We start from the raw sequence: 22,090 nt of genomic DNA on the forward strand, positions 1-22,090 counted from the left end.
CTGGAAATGGATTTTTTAACACAGCAGGAGTGGGAGAACCTTTGACTATTTTCACTACCTCGGCCCGATGAGGGCAGTCTCTCGTAAAATGATCTTCTTCACAAATAAGACAAGGATATCGAGGTTTGCGTTTTTCGTCATTGGTTTCCGACTTTTCCGTTTTCTCCTTTGGAGCCTTGTCTGCTTTAGCCTTCTTCTTTCCTTTCTTCTTTCCACCGTTTTTTGATTTGGCCGTAGATGACTCTACAGCGTGAATGTCGGCGGTAAGTTCAGGAGGAGAAGACTCTCCTGTCGGAGAATCAGGCAAAGTGATAATTGGAGTATTGGAGGCCTTGGAAGACTTCTTCTTACTCTTCGTAGTCACGATACCAATCATACCATCAGCGGCATGAGATCCCGAAGGAGCAGCAGCGATTTGGTTTGACTTTGGAAGATCCGGAATTTTCTCGTGTAACGTACCCGACTGAGTGTAAACTAAGTCAAGGTATTGTGCCTGAGCAATGACTTGCTCCTCAGTAACTACTCCGGCCTTAGCTACATCTTCAGTAATTCTTGGTAATAATGATTTGACAAACCATTCAGCTAAGATTTGGTCCGGGATAAAAACTTTCACTAATCTTCTTCGACGTCTCCACTCATGAATGTGATCAGAAATGTACGTGGATGTCGATTGTTTTAGCGAAGTTAATAATTCTGTACCATTATCGTATCTGACTGGTAACTGAAAATGAGTTAAGAACGAGGTAGCTAACTGGCTAAAGTTGTAAAAAGAAGCCCGTGGTAACTCAATGTACCACTTGGCTGCGAGACCAATGAGTGTACGCTGGAAAAGACGTAAGCGGATGGAATCATCTGAGATGGAATTTGATGCACACCAGAGGTGGTAAGTCATCACGTGATTAGACGGATCCTCTCCAGACTTACCTTCGAACTTGGGTATATCGCTGGGCAACTTATTTGGCATTGGCGGCCAGAACTGAAGATATTGAATTGGATCGTTCGTTAGGCGCGTCAAGTCGGGTAAATCTAAAGTCGCAATAAACGGTAACTGCCGGTTAGGATCTCTAAAACTCTGAGTCACAATACCAGCCCCAGGAGGAGGATATCCAGGATAACTAGGAACAGGAGTCGCATTTGGGATATTATATCCTCCTGGAAAACCAGGATTAACCGGACCGTACTGGGGTTGCTGAGGTGGTTGATAAGTGTACCCAGGATACGGTTGATACTGGTAAACCGGTTGTTGGGCAGCTTGCCCAGGTTGATACTGTCCCTGGTACGGAGGTTGAACAAATTGAGGTTGAGTAGTAACAACCGTACTTGTACCAGGTTGGCCTGCAGGCATCTGGACTGTGGTTTGAACCGTGGGTCCAGACAACGGTACAGATGTCTGAGGAGTGGTTACAGGGACAGTAGAAACCGGAGCTGCCGATACTCCAGAAGTAAGCATGGTAGATGAAGCGGTAGTTGCTGCAGCCGTGTGAGGTGGAGTACCAGGTGCAATTGGCGGCTGAGTAACTACGGAAGTTACAGGGGTCTGAACACTTGACTGGACAGGTTGCGGTTGCTGGGGTGGACCAGGAACTGCAGGTTGTCCTGCTTGAGGTACCGACTGTATACTTGGTTGCGACATCTGTTGACCCTGTGACGGATCCCATGTTAACATTCCAGGGTATTGACTCGTAACAGGTTGAGGATACTGAGATCCATAGCCGTATTGAGGATAGGGTTGATAATTGTAAGGTGCAGTCCCATATGATTGCCCTTGAGGTGGTTGATAACCTTGACCAGGGTATTGACCCGTAGGTTGATAACCTTGAGGTAAATACGAATACTGGGGTTGACCTTGACCTTGAGGTTGGTATCCTTGAGGTTGATACCCTTGGGGTTGATACCCTTGGGGTTGCCATCCTTGAGGTTGCCATCCTTGAGGTTGATACTGATACTGAGGTTGACTTTGGGGTACATATTGAGGCTGGGGTTGATACCCTTGAGGTTGCCCCCCAGTCACGAATGAAGTACCTTGAGGTTGCCCCCCAGGCATTAACGAAGGTTGCCCCCCAGGCGGTAATTGGCCACCTTGAGGTTGGTTAATGGGAGTTGAACCTGACATCATATAAACGTCACCTATACTCAATGGTACATTACCACTGTTTCCAACTAATAACCCATGATCAACGGGTTGAGGAGATGCTCCCGCAAAGGTACCAGAAAGTGATTGATACCCAGTAGGAACAGAAGGACCGCCATGTAAAAATGATTCAGGACTTTGTGAAAACACAGATGACTGACCAGACATATTTACAGGAGAATGAATTCCTCTAGGTGGAACCGGAGTACGAGGTGTAGAAAAACCTACTGAGTTGTCTAAAAAATTGGTTAATGCAAGGTACCAAGATTCACTTCTAGGAGGACTGTAAAAGATGGATTCACGCTCCCTTAGATCAAGGGTAATTAGATCTTCAGAATCAGAAACGCCTATTTCTTCCTCTGGAACAAGTTCTTCTATAGCAATTAATCCAACAGGAAGATTTTCGGTGATAATTCTTTCTATTCTTGGTGAATCAGGAACACTAGGAGTTGGAGTAACAGGTTCGGAAATTTCAGGTTCTTCGCCTGTTTCACTGGCAGATGAAAAACTACCAGCAAGCTCGGAAACTGTAACAGCTTCGGGATTGTAACCTGTTTCTAAACTTTGGTAATCTGGATGGACTACCAAGGAAAATTCTCCTTCTTCAGGTGATCCTACTCTACTGCCACTAGGAGGAGTTACAAGGACCTTTAACCCTTCTAAATGACCCGGAATGTCTTCAGGAGATTCACCCCGCGATTTACGGAGTTTTCTTAACAAATCTATTCCGGTAACAATCTCAGGAGACTTGCCCCGAAGTCTACGGGACTGTCTCGGTAATTCCGCCACAATTAAAGATTTTAACTACAACACACGAAAACAAAGTAAAAATTTCAAATCAAACCACCTAAAGTCTTCTAAAGAAGCAAACAAATTTGAAGCACACGCCTAAATAATCTAGAGCGTCAAACCACACACAAACAGTAGTCTTCCGGACCAAAAGCGCTAGTTGGTGATTAGGCCCAACCTCGCAGGATTCAGTACAGAAATGGTGGGTGGAACAGTTACCCCGGCAACCTGCTTAATGAATAGACTGGACCAAGTTCCTCCACTTTAACCGTCTCGAAGTGAAGCGAACCCCCCAGAAAATCCAAGTGAGTATAACCGACGTCTGCTCCAGGTACAGTGGGACCTTCCCTCCACCGTCACCTTGGGTAGAATCCTAGATATTATGGCCACTAAGGTTACCAATCACAACAATTACACCTGGGGGAACAGTCTAAACTCCGACAGCACGCAAGGGCAGAGTAGCAAGCTCCAATCCCCTTACCGGCTCCTTGACAACAATCCAAGGTTTACCGATAAGTGACCCCTGGCTCCTCGACAATGGTTAATCCGAGGTTTACCGTTTGTAATACGTACTGCCTGGCGTCGTTCCCAACGAGGGAGGAATGATCCCCTCACTGGTTCGGACACGAGCTCGTGCTTCTCCTTTAAGAGGAGCTTTCCCAGAATGTAACTGAAACAATTGGATTTGTTCTACTCAAGATAGACTATCTGTTTGGTTTTGTAGTCTTGGAGAGTTAAGTACTCACCTACTCCAAGACCCTAGCCTAAGCTATGTTGGTGCTTCAGAGCCCTAGAAAAATAAAGATTACTAGATTGATTTTAATTTAAGCGTTACTTTTAAGGTTGTTTCTTAAGTCAAAAGGTGATGGAAGTGAAACCAGTGGTGTGTTGACTCGACTCGAAACCACTACAAAATGCACCTAGAATGATTTATCCACTACTTTACTTTTTCGATGAATTGCTTAACTAAAAAGTTGAGAGAATGCAATCTTTATAAAAGCAACTTCTTAATTGAAGACAATCAAAGAAACAATTCGTTTGTCTTTTCCAAGCATAAAAACATAATCTCTCTTTACATGCACGAAAAAACTCTTTTCTTCTTTCGAAAACAAAAAGCTACTTGAAACAAGACTTTTTAAGAAGATGTTTTTGTATTTTTCTTTTAATAAAGCAAATAAATCTAATATAACCAAAAATCAATCTTAACAACTCTTAAAATCTATGAAAATGCACTCATAAGCAAACTAAAGGCAAATTTACTCTAAGCAATCTTAACGAGGCCAAAACTAACAATGATTATTTCTAAGGTGTTTTACTTGATCACAATCAAATCAAGGACTAGCTTATTGCAGAACCAAAAACTAGTCAAAACAAAATTCTAATCTTTTTGTTCTTTTTGTAAAATGGAAATCAATACTTTATAAACAAGCAAATCGAAATTTGACCCAAAACAACTCAAATGGCAAGTTGCTCACAAAAGGAGACTTTACGACAGGCCCGACTTCTAAGAAGGTTGACTAACCAGAGAGATCTAAGGCTGGACAACTTTCTACTATCAAAGTCACTACAAAGCCTTTCCAAAAATCAAACCCTAGGTCTAAACTTCGTTGAAAACCACTAAAACACTCAAAGCTCACAAAACTAGTTCAGGTGAAAATTCTTGACAGGGTACTAAAGGATCTGGGCAGAAAACACTAAGGAAAAACAAAATCTAAAAGCAATTTAAAGCAAAAATGGAATTTTCTTAAGTTTTACAGGAAGACGCAGGCAACCCGTTGTCACAGGTGCGGCCCCGCTCTGTGCAGATGGCAACAGCGCGTCCAAAGACGCACTGTGCAGTACTCAGAGGGTGCGTCCTTCTGGAAAAATGAAGAAAAACCAAATCTAACTAAATCTAAAGCTAAGCCACCCAAATACTAATTCTCACAGTCAAAAACCAGAAAATAAAAATGATTTTCTCAAAGCAAAGTTCATATAAAGGAAAAGACTCTCTCATTAATGGATTCCCCAGCGGAGTCGCCAATTTGTCACACGGAATTTGTCAAGGGTGCGGACACGACTGACCTTCCTAGAAGTCTAAGACGTTCTAATGACAAACAAGACAAAATGGAGTGATCTTTCTCTAAATACACCTTTTACAACATGAAAACTACAAGTGTTTAGGCTTACCTTATTCCAAAACGCTGTTGTTGAAGTCCGTTCTTGACGATCCGGATGAGCTCCTCCTTCAAGTCAATTCCTGCAACCACAAACAATCAAACAATTACCAAGCACTTGCATTTCATATAATAAAACATATATTCAACATGCAGACCAAGGAACACATGAAATAACTCATTAACACAAGCTATTGAGAAAAATAAACCAGTTTGTATTAATAACGAAACAAAGAAACTCTTACAACCTGGCCTTGGTGTTGTGCAAGTTCCTCCCAGGGTCCATCAAGGGTTTTCCTCTACTTTGACAAAGCTCACCCTCTCCCAAGTAGAATCAAGTGAAGACAATCTCTCCTCACAAAGGCTCTAATGGAAGACCTAAATCCTGCAGCATTTACCCAAAGAAAATGTATAGCTCCAACCTCCTCTCCTTCTGGCTTAATGCCTTTATTTATAGTGCTGTAAAGAGGTTATTCAGGTCCACTATCAATGGGATCATCCCCCTCTTTGGGTGGGATAGCTCCCTTATTGATGGGATAAGTTCCCCCTTAATAGAGATACATGAACCAACTGGAGGCGCATCCATTTCATCAAACCGACCTCTAGAATGTTCTAGAAGTAACCACAAGTAACTTTTTCAAGATAAAACTCGCGCATTTTGCCTTTTACAGAGGGACGCACCTGTCCCTTAACATACAGAGCGTCCATGGACGCAGATTTTGTGAACATGGTCAGCGTCCCCGCAGGTAAGGCTAGAGAGAACCTGCGACCCCAGAGATAAACATAGTTTTTACAAGACTTTCTCTCTTCTTTGAGTTTGAGATGGATAACAGAGGCATGAGACTTGCCTAAGAGGGTAGCATGACTGTTGATTTGAGCCATACTAACTGTAAGTAGTCAAGGTGACATTTTTTAGTGTAACAACCATAGATTGCTAGAAACAATACAAACCATATGTTATCACCAATCAAACTGCTACAACTATCTTGAATGCACCACACCAACTTCACGGTCAGAATATGATCCAAACCACCATGCTAAACTCTTTCTCAGAAAATGCAACATTCAATACACTTTCAATGCAACAAAATTCCATGGAGAAATTGAAACAGCCTTAAGTCCAACTTTCAACACACTATTATGTGCTCAAGTAGACGGTTGGCTTAGTGGGCACTGACCCATGTTCAACATTAAGTTTAACCAAACAAATCCCTACACTATTGGCCCTTTCAGCATCAATCTATGGAGTGCGGGCTGAAGTCTTACCCGAAGCAGTATTAGGGGATGCTGGAACCAAGTTTCCGCACCTAGAGATGGTTATGATGTCATTTTGTACCCTTTTTATGCCTTTGCGCAGATTGATAAGCCCTCGAGGCTTATCAATATAACTTCCTCTTACTAGCCTCTAGACCTTCGTGAAGGTCTACGACTATCTTTCGCGGACCTTAAACATGTGAATCAACGACTTATGCACATGTTTAATGACTCCTAAGTCTGTTATTATCTAGATCGACTTAAGTGTCTGAGATCTTTAGCATGCATTAAAATATTCTTCGCATAAGCAAATATTATTACTTGTGTTCATATAAAAATGTAAAACATACAGATTCACACATCAATACATCATTAAATCGTAAACCCAGTATTCGTTATAAAATAATTGTATTCATTCATAACAAAAGTAAGTAGATCAAACATAGGTATTTCCAGAATAATCTTCTTTATTAATGCTTCAGATCTTCTTACAGACTCAAACTACCTTGCGCACTCAGCTGCAGGGGTACGCACACATAGTTGTAGAGCCTTTCCTCTACTCTAAGACTCTTCACTCTTTCTGATAATGACCCATTACATCCATCAATGACTGAACTGAACTTCCTTATACTCTTCTAAGACTCTCCTTTTTATACAATCTCATGCTTTGCGGACCATGGGTAGATCTTCTAAAGTTGACACAACTTACATAACCAAAAGGGTAAAACCCTTTATGACACTTTACATCTATGCGCTCGGCAACCATAAATTGTAGAGACTTTACACTTTACATACAAAAGCTTTGTCTTTCTGCCCCAAAACTTGGGCTTTTAGCCCTAAAATTTACCCTAGGGGACTCTGTCCCAATAGGCCCCCAACACAAATATGGTGACTCACCCTGAGTCACTCTGCTGGTACGGAGATCTTAGTGTGAAGACCTCCCAAATCCACTTGCACCAGTGCAAATTTAGTTTTACATTGCGTAGTTGCGTGCTTGATCTACTCCACCAGCAGCTCCATTACAGGTCCTACGCTATCTGCTTGGATCCTCTACTGTGTATTCTGTAGGCTGGCCATCTTCTCCCCAGTGGTGGTGGAGAGCACATAGGCCTTATCAAACCAAGGCCCCAATCTAGCCTTGAGGACTATCTCTTTTCGATGTGTTTCTTCCACCTGATCTTTCAGTTTCTCTCCCTCCTACATATTTGCCAATCTATGCGTGATAGAGACGGTGCACGTCATCGCTCTAAATTTGTCGTATTGCTGTTGCAATTCCCTTGCCCCAATATTTAACCTTTGTAGGTTGGGATCTTCCTGCAGACTTGTGAGGACCTCCAGCAATTGCTCGAAGAGCATAGTGCATTCTGCCACTACGACATTTATTGTAGCGACTCCATCTTTGATAGTTGCCTCGTGCTGTTAATTAACCTCTGGTGGAGTTGAAGGTTGTGCCCTCAACTTGATCTCTATAATCTTTAGGTTCAACTCAAACTAAACTTTAGCCATCTCAGTCTTAGCATTGTGCACACCTGCAGCCAACTTCTGAATTCTGGCCTCCAATGATTCCTCTTTTGGGATGTGCAGTTCGGGAATGGTTATGTTTGCTTCTGCGACCACTTATGCGGTTTTCTCATTATTCTCTTGAACCTTTTTCCTAGTGTCTATTGATGTCATTTTCTCAACAAAAAACTGTTCATTTTTAACCTTTTGCTCGTTCATCAAGCTCATCATGCGCTGCTCTCGGGCCCTAAGTCCTGTGATCACAACTTCTTGCAGCGTGTGAAAGATTTCACTTGGGAGCACAACCGAGTTTAAACCAATATTCTTTAGAGCACTAATAGTAGCCTTATTAGCCTCTACCTCTACGCTCATACATCCATCCAAAATCATGACGGCCCGAGGATCTAAAGAGCGAACCAACACCGCTACTTCAGTTGTTCTTGGCGCTAATATGGTTGATGTCATGCTGCTCTACCCTACACCGGCCTGCAGTGGAGTAGTTTAGATCTGCATCTCATGTAGACCCATTTGTATGCTGACCAAATATTACTTTTGGTGCTGCTCAAATTGCTGCAGTAGTTCCCCTATTGTATCCCTGACCTTATCCCCAATGTCATCCAAGTCACCTTTTTTCAAGGTGATCGGGTCTATGGACAACTTAGTGGGCTTGGTATTTTTCTGTCATCCTTCCTTTTCTTGTTCCCTGTTTTGCTTCACCCGAAAGGGAGTGATTTCTAGGTCTCCACTGTCATGTTCTAATTTCTCTTCTTCTTGTATTTGTGGAGAAGGGGATTTTTGGCTCCTATCATAGCCATGCTCTTCCTTCTCTACTTGTTCCTTGGCAGTGCGCTCCGATTCTGCGCATGCCTTCTCCTCAGTCTCCTTCTTTCTCTTTTTAGCCAACTATTGAATCTTCAACCATGCCTCTTCATTCTTGTACTTTCCCGTGGACTTACTAGACCCCACGAAAAAATCTGACATTGTGTGCTAACGGTCAAGGACTGTTGTGATGGCATCATCTGTCACTAGGTATGGTAAATCATACCACTTCAGCTCTGGGTCCTCTTGCACCTGGATGGAGATACAGTGGAAGTCCACTTTGAACACTGCGTATCCCATCAGCTGCTGAAAGATAGTTGGTGATAGCCATGGCTTGTAGTTGATGGCTACACGGATGCTCGACTCGATCAGCACCCAAAATATTTTACTCTCTTGAACCCAGTTAGTGTCCTTTTTGGCCCACAGTGTAGAAAACTTCACTGCTTCTAGCAGATCTTTCACGATCAGAGGAAATTGGCTGTCCTCTAGCAATTCCCACACAACCAACATAATTGACAGTAACATCCAGGATTAGTGGAACGTTTTCCTATGGTCCTATGGCTCCCTACAATTCACAAGGAACTTGTTGCATAGGTATTGCACCCAGTTGAATTTTACTCCTTCCGTGCATTAGGCTGCTTATGAAACCACTAGTGTCAGCACCTCATCTGCATGACACTTCCTCATCACCTTTCCAGCCAAGATCTAGGTGGCCACCTTCACTGTGGGGTCTGTAATACTTGAAATTGAATATCTGCACAAATTCTTGACAACCTTAAACTTGTCCTACATCCTTTCGGCGAGGTTGCGCTCACCCGTCTTTCCACCAAATGCCTTAGCCAAATTTAGCGTTGAATGTGGTAGTAAGGTGATCTTATGGATCAACATGTCAATTATAAGGATGAGCTCTCCCAACCACATGCACCTTTTGTGCACCAAGCAGAACAACTGTTTTATAACATTCAAATTTATGGGAGCGTAGTGGTAATCCGGCACCCATAAAAAGATTCAACAATCCTGCATTTTCCACCCCATGAATCCACTTCACCGGCTCCAACACGGTGACACCCGAGTCCTTGTAGAATACTCTTCACATGAAATTATCAGTAGCTAGGTGGTGGAATCGCTTAGTGTCCCCCAAGTCCCAATCCTCTAACTCAGATGTGGAACATGCGCAGATGTCGATTTCCTCTATGCCCATATCAGTTTCCTCTACGCTCTTGTCAGCCTCTAGGTCTACCACCTTGCCTTTCTCCTAAGCGGTGGGATTCTCTTTCCTTTGATGTTTTCTTGGCCACTAACACACCGGCTATGTCTTCTTCTGTTTATCATTCTAGGCAACCTCGGTGATTTTGGAACTGCTGCAGGCACCTCCATACTTATGACTTCAGGGTAATCTCCCTTAGAGGCCATAGTGCCTTCCACACTTGCAAATTCTATGGGTGCAGACATGAGGCTATTAAGGAGCTCATGGGTTTCCTTAGGTAACTTGCCAAACACTGAACTAACCACCAAATCCTCAAAAAAAGCAGGGTTCATTTGGAACCGATAACAAGACACGTAAACTCTAAAAATGCAAAGTGTTGTTGGGAGGCCATCTATAATTTATAGGAATATTCGAATTAAAATCTGAATGTTTTCCCTAAAAGCTACTCATAAATGATAGATTGGTGGAAGGTTCAAATATCTCACTCTTAGTTTCAGCTTTAAATGGTGCCAACCCCCACCCCCCCCCAACTCCCCTTAGCCGTTTTCTCACTTTCAAGTAATGAACAGTGATAGTAACGATCACTTTTTGGCTCCCCTGCATGGTCTCTCCTCCTATAATGCATCTTTGTTCGCGCTTCTGCTGATGCTATGACATTCTTCCATCCGGCAGAGTCCCCTAGTCGTGCAGCTCTACAACTAAGGTAGTGTAGCTTATAGTCATGCACCTCCTCTCAGCTGCATGGAGCACCAAGACTATGCTTTCATCATATGGTCTTCTGGTCGGATCCCTGGTGTACCGCTTCAATCAGCTACCATTTACCTTTCCAAGAAATGGATCTCCATTCAATTTCACCAGCTAAACTGCTCCACCATCGGTAATTGCCTTGATCACGTATGGCCCCAGTTGCTATAGGATAAAATGCACGGTGTATGGAGAATGGAGATACCCTCAAGGGTATTCCGAGGACCCTTGGCATATTGTATGATTATCTGCAACCGTCACAAAGTTACATGCATGTCCATAAACATTAACTAACTATCAAAGCAAAAATGATGGATTACCTCAAGCCTCCATGTAGATTTGATGGAGAGAACAATGCGGCTAGGTGGAAGTCCCCTGATCCATCTCCAGATCAAGTCCTACACATAGAAGAGACAAGCATAATCACAACATACAACCTTGATAACTAATACATGAATACATAAAAGAAATCTAGTTACATATAACTAAGCTACTCATGCTAAAAGGTATTTGACAAACAAGTAAATGAATGATATTACCAACACCACGGAGTAGACAGTACAACTATAGTTCTATATTAATGTTCGAAGAGTGACTACAACCATCTATTGCATCATCCTTCCCTAACCCCTCCAGCTTCTCTCTCTCTCTCCCTTCTTACCAACTTCTTATGCTTAGATTTGAGACTATGCTCATTGCTCAATAATCATGTAAGCTATCCTTTCAAATGATCTGACCTCTATCACGATAGCCCTAGCTTCGCTTATGTAGAAATTGAGTTAGGGTTGTGAATTTCCTCCATGATTTCCTTAGGGTAAAAGAAATGATGTTGCCATGCTTTTCAACTCTTTCCCATTTGCCACCTTCATTAGGATTAGAAATCCCCCAAATAGGTCAATTCGCTCCTTTGACCTTTAGAACTTCATTAGGATCCACTAGCATTGTTCCCGAACTAACAACTAGAGTTAGTAGGGTCACTAACGCACCCTTAGGCTTACAGAGAATATTTATAAAGCAAGTTGTTAGTGTATAGCCAGTGTTAGTGTGGAAGCAAGGCATGTGATCTTGGTCTTTGCTTCAGCTATCATGTCTTTCCCCTCTAAGATGATAAGGGGGTCATTTTACTATATAACAGATGCCCCCTAAAATGTGAGATCAGAGGCTGCAACGATGGCCAAAATACTTTACCTAATTGTAATTTTCCTTCTTCGACAAAAAGAGAGAGAGGATCGAAGCTTCGGGTGGTACAAGATACTGATACAACACATATATATATAACTACTAAAATCATGTCCTGAGTCGGGCATTCCCATGCTCAATAGCTATGTTAGAGTGATTTTTTCATAAAAGAGATATGACAATGTTGGCCACCAATAAGCACAATGCAGATCTAGTGTCATAATAGGATCATTCTGATGAGCTGTCTCCAAAAAACAATATTCGCAACTTGGGAGAGGAACCAAGGTTGAGTGATGCAAGCCTCTATCCAAGGTCTTGATTTCCACTTCATTGAGCAACATAGATTGATACATGTGAATATATGTGTTGATGTCAAACATGCACAAAATCATCTGATTACCAGTCAATAATGGATACTGTTAACAGACGCGAGGAAGGTCACCAATAATGGTGATGGTCTCCAAGATTCACAGTACAATCTAACGAGTGTGAAAGATGTTTTTTTCATCAAATACCTGTAGAATCGGTTAACCAAGAGCCAATAATGAGAACCCCTGATCAAACACAAGGCGACCTACTACTAATGTCTACAAGTACCAAGGCACTGAATGTGTTTCTGGGTTGTCTTCCTAGATAGAGTGTTGAAGTCGATAGGAAGATACCTGTCAAAAGGTAGGCAATAATGTGTCCTACATCAATTGACATGAAACGGGACAAGAATGATTTGTTTTTTGAGGAATCTTTGAGCATTAGGACTTGTTGGCTTGTTGGGGCCTGGCCCAGGTTCAGAAGTGATTTTAGCCAAACAAATCTCGAAACTATCAGCCCTTTCGGAAACAGTCTGCAGTACGCAAACTGAGGTCTCACCTGAGGTATTATGGGAGGGTGCTGGAACCAAGTTTCCACACCCTAGGGATGTCGTGATGTAGTCTGCGAAGTTTTCAAACCAATCCTGTGCACCCGTATGGCTCTGCGTGGTTGTCTGACCTTCGTGTAGCTCTGTAAAGAGCGAGAAGAGGCATGGTCTATATCCGGTAACCTTACTGTGTTATTCATATAGATATTAACTTAATTTTGTGGGTCCAATATTCTTATCAATCATTCAACATTCATAACAAGTGCGTGTAATCACAAACTGTAAGGAGATGCATAAACATATAACAGAAGCATAAACATACAAATCTACGAATAGATGCACAATATTTCCAAATCAACTTAGCTTTTATTAAACTTATGTTCTGTTACAATCCCAACTCTGCCCTGTGCACTCAGGTGTAGGGGTCTACGCACACAGTTGCAGACTCTCCCAGGCCTTTGTGCACACAGCTGCAAAGCCTCTTCCTATTCCTACAACCCAAGACTTGGACTTATAGACTCAGAGTGATTATCACATTCAAAAACCCATATCACTTAAGATCACATCTAAAGCTCCCTTCTACACTTAGAGCCTCACTCTATTTATACATTCCCATGGTCTGCAAACCATGGTTAGGTCAACACATTCTATATTAAATTACAATATTTTAGGGCAGACAACCCTAGACTTTCGCACTCCACACCCACATTTTGCGGGGTCTTACATTACTTTTGACCAAAATTCAAGCTACAAGCCCCAAAAACCCGCTATGGGGGGATCCACTGCCCAATAGGCGCCCAACACAATCAATGTGACTCATCTCGAGTCACTCGGCTGGTGCGGTGATCTTTGCTCAGAGTCCATCCAGCAACTCCTGTGCTTCACGGACGTCTGCCACACATTCCTCCGCTATTCGTTGTATCAATTATGTGCAACTCTCTGATGCATCATTGTCAGTGGCACCCTCTTTCCTTTGCGCATATGTATCTTGCATCTGGGCTAGCTTCCCTTCGATTGTGGCGGTGACTGTGAATGCTTCCTCGAGCCAAGGCTAGATGCATGCTTTAAGCCCTACTTCTTTTTACCGTGTGGCATCCACCTGTTCTTCCAAAGCCTAGGCCTCCCTCATCTTGGCCAACCACTTAGTAATGACGACAGTTTGCACAATCGCCCGGACATTTTCATAGGCCTACTACAACTCCCACACTTCTATTTCTAACTGCTGTAGCGTTGGATCCTCCTGCAGTGAAGTGAGCGTGAAGAGGGATTGGTCCAACAATCCCGTACAGTCATGTACAACGTGGTCTATCACTTCTAACCCTGATTGAATGTCGTGGTGGCACTGCACTCTAACTTCCGGGGGTGTAGAGGGTTGCACCTTCAGTCACATCTTTGTGATCTACAAGTTCCACTCCAACTGAACCTTCACAGCCTCCTCCTAGGTCTTGCGGACTCAACTACCAGGTGGTGAATCTTTTCCGCAGTGGGGTGTGCCGCCAGCATGGCCAACTCCAATATGCTGCTATAGGCCTCCTCCACGGCCTATTCTAACCCCTGTTTTTATATGACTAGGTTGTTGCACTGTAGGCTGAGCTGTTCTAAATTTAATTTCTACTTGCTCAAGACTTTGAGGGCACAGCCCTCCTTGGTGCGAAACTCAACAGTTACCCCATCCTGTAGCCAGTATAGGGCTTCTCTAGGAAGGGCAGCCAAATTCAATCCCCAGCCCCTCATGTCACCTTCGACTTCTGCAAAGACGGTGCCTTCTGGTAACACCAAAGTGTTTATTGTGCAGTCGTGCAACATCTGCTAAGATTTGGATGCATCTTCCACAAGGTGCAGTGTCATCACTCCTAGTGGTTGGACTTGTAATGCCTACAACTACGTTTTGAGCACCCCCAACATAGTTGTCTGCTCCATCATTAACTCTTCCAGAGCATCCTTAGTGGCATCACAAACTGGTTCGCTGCTGTCAAGAAGGTCTCCCCCCAAGATCTTTGTTGTCTTTGTCTTTTTGCGTGTGGTGGGCCTCTCCAGAACGTGCAGCCTCTTGAGTTGGGTTGATTTTGTTGTAAGGTTTGTGCGTTCCTGTGTCTCTGCCTCCACCTATATGTCCTACTCCATGGACATTTCCTGACCTTCCGCAGTCTCTTCGGTAGGTGTGGTTGTGGATTCTACCATCTACATTGTCGTTGCTACCTCAACCGCCTTCCGCTGTGTGGATGCTTCCTGTTCCTGCCTTTTTCTCTACGCCAGCTTCACGATGCACAGCTTGGTCTCCCTCTTCTGCTACTTTGCTGCAATATTTTATAGTTCTACCAAGTCTGAGGCGTGCCACTCTGGAGACCATGATGCCATCATGTTGAATATTGCATCGCGTGTTACAATGAATGGCAACTTTAGCCATGCTCGGGTTGGATCCTTATGCACCGAGATATACAGGTTATGCATATCTGCCTTGAATTTGGTTGTGCTTTGCAAACTGTTGTATACTGTTGGGGACAATCACCTCCATGAACACCCAAAACACCTTAATCTCGCGAACCCTCATCATGTCTTTCATCGCCTAGAGCGAGGTGTACCTCGGGGCTTCGGGTACATTCTTCTCAATGGTGGGTAATTGGCTGTCCCCTGGCAGCTCCCCACCATCCAACGGAATGGATAATAGTAACCACGTGTAGTGGAAGGTCTTACCCTGCTCTAGGGCCTCCCTACAATTTGTCAAAAATTCATCGCAAAGAAACTACACCCAGTTGAATTGGACCCCCTTTGCACACTGCTCCGCCAACGCAATTACAGATGCTGGCACCTCATCTGCGTGACATTTCCTCATGAGCTTGCTGGCCAGCAGCTGGGTGGTGATGCACGCCCCTTTTTCCTTGATGCTTGTTATGACATACCCTCGCTTCCTCTTCTCCAAATTATATTTTTCCTTCATAGCTTCTACAAGGGCCAAGTCGCTGCTCTTTCCTACTATGGCTGCGGGATTGTTTCCTTTGATGGGCAGTTGAGAAATCCGATGAATTAAATCGGTCATGATGGGAATTGACTCCTCCAGCTAAAGATACCCATCATGAACTAGACACAGTAGCTGCCAGATGACAAAAGTTGTGATGGGCGCACGATAGTAGTGGGGTATCCACTGCAGATGTACTAACCGAGCCTTCTCCACACTGCGTAACCATTTCTGCTACAATAATTGCTCTGCGGCTAGTTGTGGGAACTTCTCATTGTCCACGAGGTCCTAGTATTTGAAATTTGTATTAGGCACCTGTTTCAGTGGCATATTGTCAAACCTTATTTCGTCTAGAAGAAGCGAGGTCTGGAGCGCACTCTTCATGGCCTCGAGGTCCTTCGGTATCTTGGTTGTCCCTTTCCACAAGGGGATTTACGGGGGTAGCTTTATTGTTGAAGGTGCTTGGGAAACATTCTCTGCCTCATCGTCCTGTGCCTCAATTTGGGCGATTAGGGCTTGCAAATATTCCTCCTCCTCCTCTATTTCAATGGTGACAACTTTTCCCTTCTCTGTCATTGACAGTTTACTAACTCGTGGGTTCCATGGTGATACCCAGACTAGCCCCATGGGCTGCTTATTTTTCTATGGTCGCAGTGTGCGTGGGGAATAGGGAACCTCTGGTGCAACTGCTACCTCTCCAGGCTCTTCCTAGGTCACGCGGGGTTCTAGGGTTACTTCTGTGAATCGTACTCTGGTCCTCACAACCATCTTTGTTTCTACACTGGATTCGTTCAGTCGCATACTCAGGGGTGGCAAGGTAGCTTGGTGCTCAAATCTTTGTACTGGCTCAACTCTTAAACAACCAAGTGTTTCCTCGAGGCTACCCCAAGGGATTTTATAGTAACTTTTGAATTTGAATTCACCCATTCCCTCCACTTCTATGTCATTAATACCTTCTTGACGATAGATCATCCCGAATCTAGCTCTTAATTCCTGTCTTAATGGCCTACCGCCCACTCCTTTCTATTTTAAATTAGACCTCTTGTCATGAATAGTGACATCAATGGTCACCTCCCAACCTACCTGCATAGTAGCATAGCCCCTTGCACGCAACGGCGACCCTTGTGACCTACTAGCCCTACGCGGAACCTCCTTTCCGCGCAGCTCTGCTACAGACTTGTTTATAGTCCCTTGCATTCTTTCAATTGCTTGGAGCACTGAGACTATTCTTCCTACATATAGTCAAGTGGTTGCACCCCCGGTGTGAGGCTTCAATTTTTCTACTAGCCCGGGCTATGGGCACCCTTCAAATACCCTTGTGTCTGGCAGTGTGTCGCGTTCTTCTTTATATGGTATGCTCCCCTGTTTAGTAAGGTGTGGTCACAGCCATGATAGCAGGGGTACAACTCTTTCTAATGCAGTAGTAGGGCCAGCTAGACTTGGTCCCATCATGCTTAGTTTCTGGCGGCCCGCTTGCACAACTTTGGTTTCCAGTTCATTGATTTCTTCGTCCACTGTCATGCTTTTCTTCCTCAGCCATGCCCAAACTTCATTGAGTTCGTGAAGTTTCAAGCTCCCTTGCTGAATGGTTTCCTATAATTGCCTAATTCCTTTACCTAGGTCCTCGTGTCCTGTCCCAACTACGGGAGCTATGGTCTGGGGATTCTTCTTTATCATCCTAGTTTCATCTCTTCGTGTCAATGTTGGGGTCATTTCCACACTCCAGTTTTTTCTTATGTTCCTATAGACCCACGAACCACTGGTACGCACAGGTCCGAGTTGGTTCGGCTCATCTGGTGAACTTTTTTCATGAATCCACATATCTTTTTGAATGATCCATCGTGGACTATTTGTGGAGTGCATCACCTTCCCTGTTGTCGCGCCGATTCTGATTTTTGATCCTTAGTCTGGGAGGTGTTTACACAACACATGTCTATACCCATCGACATAGGTGGGCATGTAAACTACTTCATCCTAGCTACCCATCTCACGTTCGATGCTGAGGACTTCCAAACTGTAAGCGCATCCATCTTCTGCATTCGCACCAGTTCCCCATAGTCTTCTGATGTGTACCCCACCATCGTGCGGGTGTCGCGCACAATGCCCATCCTAGCGCATCATACCATTATTGTTCCTGTAATGAACTTTCAAATTTGTCTAAGAATTCATCCACTCCTGTTATCCCATCATATGTTGGCAATTCCCTTGCTTTGGTCGTCATGCACCACAGTGATCTAATCATCATGTTTCAATTCAGCGTTGTCACTTCGTGCAACTGATTCTGCCAGTGTTATATCTCTTCATCTGAATCTGAAGTAAAAGAACTATCCTTCTCCCATGAGATTCTCCCATCTGCAGTCAAGTTCACATGATCTTGGTATTTTGAAGTTATCTGGTAAATGCAATCTAGTTCATCGTCACTGTCATCGTCGCGCACAGGTTCGGTGTAGCGAGCTCCTTCGGCTGGATCTAGTAGAATGACTACGCATAGGGATGATATGGATTTAAACAGGAACACAAAAAATTACAGATATAACCATAAACAAAGAGATGCAGTGGAAATAATACTTCATTTCATTAATGGAAAATATTGAAATATGCTTACGATCAGAATTGGAAATAAACTAGCTAGGGTGATGGAGCTTATCTCTAAGAAGAGATGTGGTAGCTAGATGCCTCTGAACTATGTTACAATGAGGCTCGAAGGCCTATTTATTTTTTAGAAACAATGGAAAACCCTTCAAATCCCAAAACCTAACCCTAGAAGATGAAACGCCAAATTGTGGTCCCCGTTTTGGGTAAGTTGGTACATCAACTTCCCGGGGTCGTAACTTTGCCACCTGATCTTCGTTTGACGTGTACAATAGCTCATTAGAAAGATCTATCTGAGGACTACAACTTTTGGAAGAGAAACAGTCATCCATGGACCCATGTTGCTCCCAGATTTCCCAAAGAATGTCGTTTAGGGCCTCAAAACAGCTCTGGAAGTTCACAACCCAAAAAGCTACTAAAAATAATAAATTGTGCTAAAACTACGGAAGCTGAAAAACTGAAAGAGACAGTTGTGGGGGTCCAAATGGGATAGGTGGGTGGCCACCAACATCCACCTGGATCATTCCTCCCCCCTTAGGAAGCAATGGTCCCCATTGCATTGAGTTCCTCCATCTGCTGAACTTGGTCCCTAGTGAGCTGTTTTGCAATTTCGGATATGTCTAGTAATGGTGGGAAGCATGGTCAAGGGCGATACACATTGAAAACTTGGTGTAGGCGAAGGAATGGAGGAATGTTATGCTCCAAATAATTATTTCACACAACCTTGGTAATGGTGTAAGTACCATGTCGGCGTGGTCAGAGCGTCTGATGGGCTCTTGTAAGGTGTTCTTTCTACAGATGCAACCAAACTTTGTTACCCACCTGAAGCTTGTGTGGTACCCCTGTGGGTGATGTGAAGTTGTTCCTATGTTATGTCGTGATTGTCTCCCTTTACTACTACTGCTGCGTGAAGGAACCCTTCCCAGGGGTCATGGATGTGGTGATGATTTTCCCCTTACTTTGGGAGCGAATCAGACAGAAAATGAATTTCCTAGTCTAGGAGATGAGCTTGTTGCCTTTCTTAGTAGATATCAAAGAGGCGGTGGTAGGTGGGGCTACCTCCGGTATCCTGTATAATGAATTACATAATGACAGCACGAGGCCTTGACTCATACTCAAAATATCGCCTCCACAAGTATGACTGGCCTAATAATGCATCACAAACATCCAGAGGTGTAACATCACACAATACCTTGTCTGTGAAGGGATTGATGCTGTAGGGAAGGTGCCACTACTGGAGAACTTTGAGATCTCATCCTTCATGAAGCCACACGATACTGTATGACTGCAGGTATGTTGTAGTTGGTAGGCCCAACCACTTCACGACCTCTACTGAAATGAGGTTCTTTTGGCTGCCACTGTCGACAATGAATTGTAGCGGTGAACCCTTCACCCACATCTTTGAGTGGAAACGACACTCCACCTCCTCTGAGTCTTCAAGCTCATTCTTCTGGATCTTAGTGGTGGCAACAGTGATGTGGGGCTCTGCATCAATGATTTGCTTCCCTTTACCGTTCCCCTTGTCGATTTCTAACTCAGGGTCAGAACATGCATCTGATTCTGAAGCCTTTAACTCGGCCACCAATGACTGCTTGGTCTGACACTGACTTGTGTTGTGAGTGGGGCTCCTATGGAACTCACACCACTTTCCTATGTCCTTCTTTGACTTTGTGGTGTTGTTCTTTTCTTGTGGCTTCCACAGGTTGTCTTGGGTCACCCCACCTTGGGTTTGTCCTTTGGTCTTCAAATTCGCAGATCTAAAGTCTCGCTTCTTTTGTTTCAAATTTTTCTCGATTTTGACAGCATATCGGTACGTCATGCTGAGTGAGGAGATGTTCAGGAACTCCATCTCTTCCTGTATGTATCTGTGTAGGCAGCCGCATTATTTGAGTACCATATGTAGCTCAGAATCTTTGATACCAAACTATGTGCGAAGGGTATGAAAAATGTTTGTCAACTCTGGCACATCTTGGTCCCGTCCCTGCCGCAGCTTGGTCCACTTTATGTATTTGTCCTCATAGCTTTTGACAGGGTAGTACTTCTCCTTGATAGCATCCTGAAATCAATTCCAAGTGGGTGCGGCTGAAAATAGTGAGCTTGTACTTTCATCCTGTTGCTCGCAGTAGGTTTCCCACCAATCCTTGACGTGGGGGGCTACTTTGAGAAGAGAGAAAACAATCTTTTCCTGACTTGAAAATTCATGAACAAAAAAATCCCCTTCTAGCATATTTAACCATTTATCTATGGCATCTGTGTTTATTTGACCCTCGAAGATGGGGATTTCAAAATTAACTTGTACCTTAAAGGGCGTGGCATTTCCAGAGTAGTTGTTCGAAGCCGATGTGTCGCCTCTAGGTAGCCGTTGAAGGATCTGCGCAAAGCTATCCATCATCGCGTTCCTTTGCCACTCGAGAGCTTCTTCGAGAAAGATTTTGATAGGATCTCCTGCCCCCTCGTCTTTATTCTCATCTGCCATGGGAGGCCGTCAAGATTTACGAGGCTGGTCTTGCAAAGGTTTGACCAGTTCAAGCCCTAACTCCTTATATCTCGACCTCATTGGGGACATGCAAAGAAAAGTAGAGAAAAAGTAGACCACTCTAATACTACTAATTTGGATTTAAACAAGAATGCAACAAACTACAAAGATAACCATAAACTGGGAGATGCAGCAAAAATAATACTTCATTTCATTAATGGAAAATACTGAAATATGCTTAGAAACATAATTGGAAATAAACCAGCTAGGACGATGGTAGCTTATCTCTAAGAAGAGATGTGGCAGCTACATGCCTCTGAACTATGTTACAATGAGGCTCAAAGGCCTATTTATTGTTGAGAAGCAATTGAAAATCCTTCACATCCCAAAACCTAACCCTAGAAGATGAAATGCCAAATTGTGGGTTCCGTTTTGGGTAAGTTGGTACACAAACTTCCCAGGGTCGTAACTTTGGCACCGATATTCGCTTCACGCAAACAATAACTCATTAGAAAGATCTATCCGAAAACTACAACTTTGGGAAGAGAAACATCAATCCATGGACCCATGTTGCTCCCAAATTTCCCCAAAAACGTCGTTTACGGCCTCAAAACGGCTCCGGAAGTTCATGACCCAAAAAACTGCTTAAAATAGTAAATTGTGCTACAATTACGGAAGATGAAAAACTGAAAGAGATAGTTGTGTGGGTCCAAATGGAATAGGTGGGTGGCCATCAACATCCACTTGGATCAAGGGACTTTCTCTCAAATATCATCTTCCGCTTCTTCAGGTTGATGACTCCATTCATATCAGTGGCCCAGTCTATTCCTAGCAATGCGGGGTAAGGGTTGTTGTCATCAACAATCTCTATCTCCTCAAAGTGCATCTGCGTGCTTGTGCCTTCGATATCCACTGTTACCCATTGCAATCTCCCCATGGGTAAAATTTTCTGTTGGTTCGCCATTCACAATTGAATGGGGGACCACTCCAACCTAGGTCTGCCATGCGTTCCCATGTCTGCTTCGGTAACACATTCTTGTTTGAACCCAGGTCTAGGATTACCTGATCCATTTCATATTCGCCAATCTGTGTCATTAATATCATCTCCCTTCAGGTGCGCAATGTATTCTTTCCTAGTTTCTAGACTACGTGTGGTTCCCCTAACCCTGTGCACCTAGTTATCAACTCCTGTAGTCCTTTAACCACCTTATTATCATGCAGTAGTTTCATGCATGTCTCTAAAAAGGTAGTAATTATAGAAGGATCCATTCTTGACTCTGGTTGATCATTACTATCTAAATAGACACCTCTGCAAAGCTCTTCTTAGCTTCAATAAACATCTCCTTTGCGCATTCCAAGTCAAACTCAGGTTTGTTTGTAGGAGCCTTGCGAACCCATGTATCTTCCTTGGGCTGCTTCCCCTTATCTTCC

The sequence above is a fragment of the Pinus tabuliformis genome, chromosome X, assembly GCF_031772625.1.
Source record: "Pinus tabuliformis cultivar Carrire ecotype Pingquan chromosome X, CPIR1, whole genome shotgun sequence".
NCBI classification, from domain to species: domain Eukaryota; kingdom Viridiplantae; phylum Streptophyta; class Pinopsida; order Pinales; family Pinaceae; genus Pinus; species Pinus tabuliformis.